This window comes from Rhinolophus sinicus, linkage group LG01 (assembly GCF_036562045.2).
Source record: "Rhinolophus sinicus isolate RSC01 linkage group LG01, ASM3656204v1, whole genome shotgun sequence".
In the NCBI taxonomy this organism is placed as follows: domain Eukaryota; kingdom Metazoa; phylum Chordata; class Mammalia; order Chiroptera; family Rhinolophidae; genus Rhinolophus; species Rhinolophus sinicus.
The window spans coordinates 142,699,206-142,708,917 of NC_133751.1; the positions used below are offsets into that span (position 1 = coordinate 142,699,206).

Consider the following 9,712-nt stretch of genomic DNA (forward strand, 5'->3'; position numbering starts at 1 on the left):
GAACCAGGTAGAATGCTTTTGTCAGCAAGGTGCAAAATACACTACTAAGATTGGTTTTAAAGTGGGCTTTTTAATATCCCATCAAAGAAAATCAGAGATATGTGGTTTTAGGAATGGTTAATTCCATGCTCAAAATATTAGAAGCCATAGGGTGGTTTCTCTGTGATCCTCTTGATTTTAAGAGGATCAACATCGTGCCCCATCACGTCCTATCACATCCAACATAGGTAACAGGAGTTTCTCTTTGAATGCCTCTCTTTAACCAAGGATGAAAAAGTTTCCCAAACTTTTCAATACACTTTCTCCTGTATCTCTTTGAGCATATTTGGATCACAGACCCACCCCTAAACCAATTGTTATACAAAAGAAAATATGATTGATTAGGCCTAGTCTATTGTAGTGTATCCATTGATCCTAGGCATGTCTTTTTAAAATTTTCTTTTTTAAGTTTTTCTTTAAAAAGTTTATTTGTTCACTTCTTGCATTTGAAGTGCTCCTCGATGACATCCTTGGTGTGAGACTCTTCCTCATAGTCCTTATCCACCACACAACTCCAGCCAACCACTTTACTGGGTTTCCCCTCTGTCAGTTATACAGAGGCCTACCCATTCTCCTAGTTTCTTATTGTCATCAACCTTAAGTAGGTTGATTTGGTGTTCAGCACAGAGGGCTTCCACCAACTTGAAGTACATAGGTTCATCAGTTGGATGAAAGCACACAAAGATGAGCTTGGCGCTTGTCAAGGCTTTGGCAGCTTCGTGAATTCTGCGTGCTAGGCCACCATGGATGAGGGTGGTGAGGGAGGTCTTCCTATACTATAGGAAGTTCCTATAGTGTTGTTCCTATAGTATTGGTGTATTGGAAAGTAGCTGAGAGGCCATCTGCTCCAACCTTATCTATCCTGGATAGCTTGCATATCACCAGTAAAGCAGTATTAACGTCCATTACACCTCCAGCAGCAATGCCTTCCTGGCCTATGGCGGTGGATTATGGTGGAGCCCATTCTTCAATGTACCCAAGCCTCACGTCCGCGCTACTCTGCTGTGGCAGGGGAGCATCAGGTTCCTTATTAATAAAGCTTTAGTGAGGACTGGATTCAGCACCCACCATATAGCAAGCATGTTTGTGTTATCTATTATATCATTATTATTATCATTATTAATTATTATGATTTTAAAGATAAGGAAACTGAGGTTCATAAATGTTGGAATTGCCCAACTGGAGAGTGATGAGTTCTTGATCAAAATCTAGGTTTTTTTAATTTCAATTCAGTAATTTTTCTATTTTACCATATTGTTGGATTCAGTGGGTATCACTTAGCAGGGATTTAAACATAAATTCAATTCCAGAAAAAACTCTTATTTCCTTCAGCAGACTGATATTTGTCTTCTTTCCTGACAATGAAAATTAAAAACCTGATTAGCTTTAGCCCCTGTTTGCTGGCTTGAGAAACTGAATCAAATTTAAGTTATAATCATAGCAATTATCTGTTTTTATTGCCTTTATCTCCGTTACCTTTATGTCTCATTTGTATTCTGTTTTTCCCTGGTAATTACTTTCTACATATATTTTCTTGTTAACTTTTCTTCTGAATTTCTTAGAAGAATTACCATTGTTGAACAAATAATTCTCTACTATGACCATTGTTGGAAGTTGCAAAATAGAGTTGCCCATGTGAGAAGTAGATAAATTGCAAGCCAAAGTCTATAGTTTGGAGCTTCCAGTCTTGGGGTTCTTTATTTAGGGCTCATAATTAAAACCACTATTTGTTTTCCCTGTCTGTGATGTCTTAATGTATGCAGAATGGGTCTTCCAATTGTCAGTTCCACAAGCCTGTTTTTGTTTCTCAGACTCAGCTGCTCTGGAGGACAACAGTCTTTCTTTTGAAGTGCTAACACCAGGATTCTCCACAACTAACATATTTGCTACAGAGCCTCTACATGTCATCTGATCTTTATGTCTTATTAAAATGAGATATAACATATATATATATAAAGTGTGTAAACTACATTACTCTTAATTATGCAGTTTAATAGTTATTTGCATATGCATAACCTTTTAACCATCACCCACATCAAGATGGAGAACATTTCCAGCACTTTTTAAGATTCCTTTGTGCCTCACCATGCCCAAGAGGTAACCGCTGTTCTGACTTCTATCACCATGGATTGGTCTTACTTGTTCTTGAACTATCTATAAAATGAAATCATACATACTGCCAAACAGTCTGAACTTTCTTGTGTGTCTGGATTTATTTTCACTCAAACTATCTATGAGATTCATCCATGATTTTTATTACGCTTGTATTTGGGCAGTGTTGTTTGTTTGCTCCTAGAAATGACTATCTTTTGCTAATAAAATAGATTATTCTTTTTTATTGTTATGTTGTATTCCATTGTATGACTATACCATTCTCCTTTTGATGAGCATTTGGGTTGTATCCAGTTTAGAACTGTTATAAGGAAAGCCACTTTGAACACTCCCTATACTGGGTGTAAATCTATCTAAGTATTTATGTGATGCACAAGAGGCAAAATTAGGGAAATATAAATTATTTCAATTTCCTTCACACCTAGGTTTCTGTTGTCAATCTCAATTCTTTGTAAAAATATGATAAAGAAGAGGAAGGAGAAAGGAAAGTAAAAGACCTTGTAGAGGAAGGAGAAAGGAAAGTAAAAGACCTAAAATACCAGTTAGAAGAAGAGAGTGAAAGATTTTCAGTTAAAATTAAGAGTATTTCTCTATACCATTTCCTCATAATCAAAAAGTAATAGACATTTTAGTTTTCTTTACACTCATTCTTCCTTCCTTCCTTTGCAGTAGAGTGAAGGAAAGGCTTATTTAAGCAGTGGCCAACCCCTACAGATTATTTTCCTTCCAGTGCTAATTTATATTTTTTCCCTTTAATATTGGCCTCTTACTCCTTTACTTATCTGAAGTTGAGGCAAAGGATACCCAGTGCTTTTCCTACTCTGATATTATCTAAAGTGCACTGACAATTTTTCTCTACTTGTATACTGATTTCCCTACACACACAAACTGTTCCCTTTCTTATCTTCTGTAAATGGTGATATCTTAGAGGACTGTTGACTTTAAAAGACACTCAGGTGTTCTTCATTCTTACCAAATTAGCTGAACCATTGTTACATGCAGTTTTTGTATTATTTTATTCACTGAGATTGATGATGGTTTAAAATATTTTTAAAAATTCAGAATGATTTTCCCCCTTCATCTCACCTTTTCTCTTTTTATCTGTATGCCTCATTTCTTATCAGGTTTTTACAGAGATTTTATTTCTTGTTGGATTCATCATTGCATTTGCATTCCTTACTTAGATTAGTCTGCATATGAGTTTTGAATTCTTATCTATTTTCTTTTCAGGGATTCACAATCTAAGTATTATGCACTTCTGTTACAAATGAGTAAAATAATATTACTGAAATGAAGGTAGGGAGGAGTGAACAAGTGTAAAACACAGTTTTTCAGTATTCCTTGAGACTGAAGAGTTTGCAAATTGATAAACTAAACTTATTATGATGTAACACATTTGTATTAAATAATTCTGAATAGATTTCCAATGTTTATAGGATATCAAGAAAATTACAGCTGGATATGTCCTCAATTTTCCTAAATATTGTACTCAAGCAACTTTGAATAAATTCTGGAATCAGAAAGCAGCAGATCATCCAGACCAATTTCCTTATATTAGTTAGCCCAGGCTGCCATAACAAAATACCACAGGCTGGGTGGCTTAAGTAATAAAAATTTATTTCTCATAGTTCTGAAGGCTGGGAAATCCAAGATCAAGGTGCCAGTCCTTTCCGTGGTACACACAAAAACTCTCTCTCTCTCTCTCTCTCAGATTAAGAGACATATCTTCCTCTTTTTATAAAGCCACTAATCCCATCATGAAGGCTCACCTTCATGACTTAATCTAACCTTAATTACTTCCCAAGGGCTACAACTCCAAATACCATCATATTGGTGCTTAGGGCTTCAACATATGAATTTGGGGGGAAGGCAAATATTCAGTCCGTAACATCCCTATTATGAGTTATGGGGGAAAACACACTTTCCTGTTGTTGTTGTTTTTTTCCAAAAGCTGAAGATCTGGAAGGAAGTTCCCATGGTATAATATTTAGGTATCGGAAAGAACCTCAGAGGCCATCTGGTCTGACATTGTCTATTCTATTCATAGAATAGTTTGAATATCACAGGTAGCTGGAAATTTCAATCTGATATAATGCATATGCGGATCATAAGCACCTACTGTTTCAGGTATTCATTGATATAGAACAAATAATCCCACCATTTAAAGGCTTTTAACAATAATAATTTATTTCTCATAATTCTGTGAGGAATTTGGGCAGGAATTAGCAGGGATGTTCTTCTAATCTGTCTGTTGTCATTCATTCATCTGGCAGCTGAGCTGGGCCTGATGATTCAAGAAGTCTTCCTACCTGGCACTTTCATGCTTCCACATCATTTCTCTCTTTCCTTGTGGGATTTCATCATTCAGTTGTCTACATGGCTCCTTGTAGCATGCCAGTTGCCTTCCAAGAGAGAAGCTAAAACCTGCCAGGTATCTAAAGTCTAGGTCCAGAAGAGGTAGGTCATCATTTCTTCCAAATTCTATTTATTACGACAAGTCACAAGCAGTCTATGTTCAAGGGGTCAAGTGGGAGAGAGCAGATAGACTTCACTTTTTGATTAATGGTGCCACAAAGTCTCGTTGCTACAGATTATTGGACAGGATATATCATTGCAGCCACCTTTGGAAACTCTCTAGCACATCCAGAAAGTAATATAATCAGTCAGGACCACCTCTTTTCCCTTACTCTGCCTATTAATGTTCCTGGATGTTTTTATTCAAATGTTCTCTCCAAGCAGTTTGAAAAATCTTCTTTCTCAGGCCTTATGAACTTTAATCTTGATCCCTAATTATAGTCCAACTGATTTTTAAAAAAATTTTAATGGACTTTATTTTTTACAACAGTTTTGGATTCATAGCAGAATTGTGTGGAAGGTGCAGAGTTCCCATATGGCCCCTACCCCTACTCATGCACAGCCTTCCCCGTTATTAACATCCCCCAGGAGACTGGTACATTTGTCACAATTAATGAACCTACATTGACACATCACTAGATTTGGACCCAGAGTCTACAGTTTACAGTAGAGTTCAGTCTTGGTGTTGTACATTCTGTGAGTTTGGACAAATACATATAATGCGTATCTATGATTATAGTATCAAATGGTCCAACTAAATTTGTATTCTTTTAAAATACATTTGTTAATTCTTTTAATTGTCCTAGGTAGAAAATCCCATATTATCGTGGAGGGTTGGGAGAAGTTGATCAGAGCTCTTCATATCACATTGAGACACCTCTACTCGTCAGAATGATTCTCCACAGAGAGAACTACAATCCTACTTCCTATAAATGTTACCAATTGTTTCTACTTCTATATAACAGGGGTGCCAAAAGCTGTACACACTTCAAGAGATGTTATCTGTGTATTACTTTTTGAAGTTGAATTGAATTACAGTAGCAATGCGTAGTGTGACGTTCACTCAAAAGATGATGAGGGGTGTAAATATCTAACTATTACATTGTTTTGTACACCTGAAACTAATTAAAAATGACAGCATTAATCAAATGAATGCTAGCATCATTCATTGTATTACAATTTTAATATAGTTTTTTCCTTTCTTGAAATGTGTATACATTTTTTGTCACCGTCTGTGTGTATATATATATGTGCTGTATTTAAGTACTAAAGACAGCTAACGTGCTCCCACCCAAGCTTCTGCCTGCCTGTTCTTCGCTAAACACTCCTCTCTTCTATTATTGTTTCCAACCCTTCATCACCTTGACAATTCTCTTACATATGGACTCCATTTGGCTGATACATCTCTTAACGGAAACACAGTCCATTTGGAGAGTCTTCACAGTACAAAATAGATAGTGTCATCTCTGCCCTAGTCCTGGACACTATTAATCAACTGACACTATTGCTTTTTTTTAATTAAATTTATTAGGGTGACAATGGTTAGTAAAATTACATAGGTTTCAAGTGTACAACACTGTAATATATCATCTATGTATCACATTGTGTGCTCACCACCCAGTCAGTTAGTTCTCCTTCTATCATCATGTATTTGACCCCGTTTACCCTCATCTACCACCCGCATCACCCCTTACCCTCTGATAACCACTAATCTATTGTCTGTATCTATGAATTTTTGTTTGTTAATTTGTTTGTCTTGTTATTTTGTTGTTTTCAGTTTTATATTCCACATATCAGTGAAATCAAATGGTTCTCTACTTTTTCTGTCTGACTTATTTTGCTTAGAATTATAATCTATAAAGATCCATTTATGTTGTCACAAATAGTACAATTTCATCTTTTCTTATGGCAAAATAATATTCCATTGTGTATATATTCCACATCTCCTTTATCCAATTATCTATTGAAGGACTCTGGTTGTTTTCATGTCTTGGCCACTGTAAATAATGCTACAATGAACACTATTATCTTATATAGAGGTTTTGAACAAATTAAATTCTTAGGTTTTGCTCACACCTTCTGTTCAGTCATCTTTCCCTCATCCAAGAGTCAATACACCCATCTGGTTGTAGAAAAACCTGGTGTGTATAAACTTACGTGAAGTGTCTGGGGACATTTAGGGAAACCCTGAGAATCTAAGGTAACCTCACTCCATTCAGGTAGAGCCCAATAACCAAATTAGGGGATATATAATCTTCAAATAAAGCTCAATGAGAAAGTCATAACTTTAAATAACTCTAAGGTTTACTCCTTCAAACTCATTATTCTCCGTCTATACAAATCTTGAATACTTTTAGGTAATAGCTTTAAGCTACTTCAAAATGGGGGCAGTGCAGATCTGGTTATTAAGTAAGGTCATTAACTCTGCATGTCTTAAAATAGGAATGTTTTCATTCTTAATAGTTCTTTTTTTCTTTTTTTCAGAACATAATGGAGCATTTAGAAAAATGTCCTCAAATAGTTACTAGTCATAAAATCTTGAGGCAAGATTTTGTTATAGGTCTCAGCTCCTATTATTGTGTTCCATTAAAATGTGCTGCAGTTTTATTCTTTTGTATTAAGGAAAGTATTCACACTTGAGATTTTTTTTTATTCTAATAAACACCCAAATTTTCAATCATACTCCCTAAGATACATTTACTTATTCACTTAAAATGTCAGTTTCTTCTTTCTATTAAATGACTATCCAGGGCATTATTTCATTCACTCATTCAACAAGTGTACTAGGTAGATGACATACACACTAGTGAGCCAGGCAGGCAAGTTCCATGCTTCTGTGAAGTACATTCTTATGGAGGGTAGTAAATAAATAAATGAGTAAGTATGTGTTATAGTTTTACATGTAAGTTCTATAAAGAAATGACATGAGATAATAATGGAAGGTAATTAAAAGCAAGGAGAAGTGAATATAGCAGAGAACTACTGTTAGGCAGTCAGGGAAGGGCGCTCTAAATCTGCAGGCCTGGTGTTTGAAGAAGACCAGAATCCTGGGAAGGAGCAAGTCTGAGGAGATCCGTGGGCAGAACATTCAGGTCAGAGGCACAGAATGTACAAAGGCCTGAAGATGGATCAAATTTTGCATATTCTCGAAGCAATAAGAAAGTCATAATGAGCAAAGGGGGAGTGGTAGCAGCTGAGGTAGGAGAAGTCAGTGAGGATGGGTAGCTCATGAAGACATCTGCGCATGCTGTGGCACATTGTCCAGTTTTTAGTTTTAAATAGAATGGAAACCAGTAGACACTGCTGATGTCACACTTAGAAATATTTCTCTAATCCATTTATCAGGCTACTTAGAAGGTTGGCAGTTCTGAGTAGGATCTAAGGTGAGACAGAATTTTGTGGCAAATTCAGATTGTAGCTCAAGCATTCTTGCTTCTTGGCCCACAAGATCTGATAAATTCCAGAGTTCTTGAAGTATCTGTGATGAATAATAGTGACATACCGAGTCTCAGGCAACACCCAATAGGAGACTGGCAAAACACAGTCTGGGTTCCGGAGCAAGATCATATATTATACTGAAGAGACATCTTCACTATTCAAAAGCATCTCCTGGTGTGATATTGGGGGGGCTCTGGTAGAGAGAGTGCCTGATGATAGAACATTAAATGTCTGTGCAACCAGAGTTTTCATCCTGAATTAGTTATTGTTACCCATCAAGTTATAAGGTCTGGCAGGAACAGCAACGATCCACCATGGTTTGTTCTGAGTACAAATCATTTCTTTGTACTTCAATCCTTATCAATAACTTTTGGGATCAGTCCTAAGTGGAGGGTTCGGAACCCCATGACATCTGTTACACCAATGACTCTCCTTCAGTGTAATTACATATAGGGTTTCATGGTGGTGATAAAATATCTGGCCAGGTTCAAAGATGGGTTGACCCAAAGAAACATTTATACATGAACATTCATAGCAGCTTGATTCATAGTAGACAAAAAGTGGAAACAATACAAATGTCGTCAACTGGTGAATAGAGAAAAACATGTGTTATATCCATCAATAGAATATGATTTGACCATAAAAAGAAATTGAGTACCGATACATGCTACAATGTGGATCGATCTTGAAAACATTATGCTAAGTGAAAGAAGAGGGTTACAAAGGACCACATATTGTATGACTCCATTTACATGAAATGTCCAGAGTAGGCAAATCTGTAGAGACATAAAGAAAATTAGTGATTGGCCAGAGCTGGGAGAGATGGAAGCTTTGGTGGATGATTGATAGATAAGTGCTTTCTTTTGAGGGTAATGAAAAATGTTCTAAAATGGATTGTGATGATAAAAGCATAATTTGTGAATATACTAAAAGCTATTGCATTGTATACTTTAGTACTGCATTGTGTGGTGCATGCTTTATGTCTCAGTAAAGCTGTTTTAAAAGGAGATGGATTGGCTTATTATAATACTAAAAGTTTAAAATGGATAACTGATACACTACAGCTCTAGGTGGTGGTGGTCCTGAAAGACAGTGGTAAGGGAAATTGGCAGAACTTTGAGCAGGACTTATCTAGTCATCAATTTAGTGGGGAGAGAGAAGTGATTGAAACTAAGGATCTATACAGATTTAATCAGTGACAAATACTTTGGTTGATTGGTCAGGGACCTGGAGGAAGTAAGCCTGGAAAATCCAGAGCAATAAGATCTGGGAAAGGATCATGTAGCTGGATCTTTGGGAATGAACCCAAAATTTGTGGATGTTTTAATCTTACATTAATGACTATCAGGGGCATCTACCCTACTGAATAATCTGTGGATAGGGTGATCATCCCAAGGAGATCAGCCAACTTCTACCCTCAATCATTCCACTGCTTTTCACAATGAGCCCAAAATGGAGAGGGCCTGGGAGCAAGAATGGAGGATATGCGTGGATCTAGCTACTATTTTGCAGAACATCTAACCAGCATTGGAGAAAAGCTGGGTGCTCATTCTCCCAGAAGGTTAATAAGCAACTTGGAACTAGTTGATTACACTAGACCTCTTCCACCTATGGAGAGGCATCAATTCATCATTATTTAGATGAATACCTATTATGGATATAGGTTAACCTTTCATGACAATAGTACCTCAGCTAGAACCAGTATTCAAGGGTTTACTTGAAATCAATTCATCTTGCATTATCAAGATGGGTTTCAGCATAATACAAC

The 9,712-nt window shown here is 36.5% G+C and overlaps 1 pseudogene; it reads right to left on the bottom strand.

Annotated features, from left to right (window-relative positions):
* Positions 1 to 472: 472 nt before the first annotated feature.
* LOC109458269 (small ribosomal subunit protein eS12) lies at positions 473 to 3,265 on the bottom strand (annotated as a pseudogene).
* Positions 3,266 to 9,712: the final 6,447 nt, after the last annotated feature.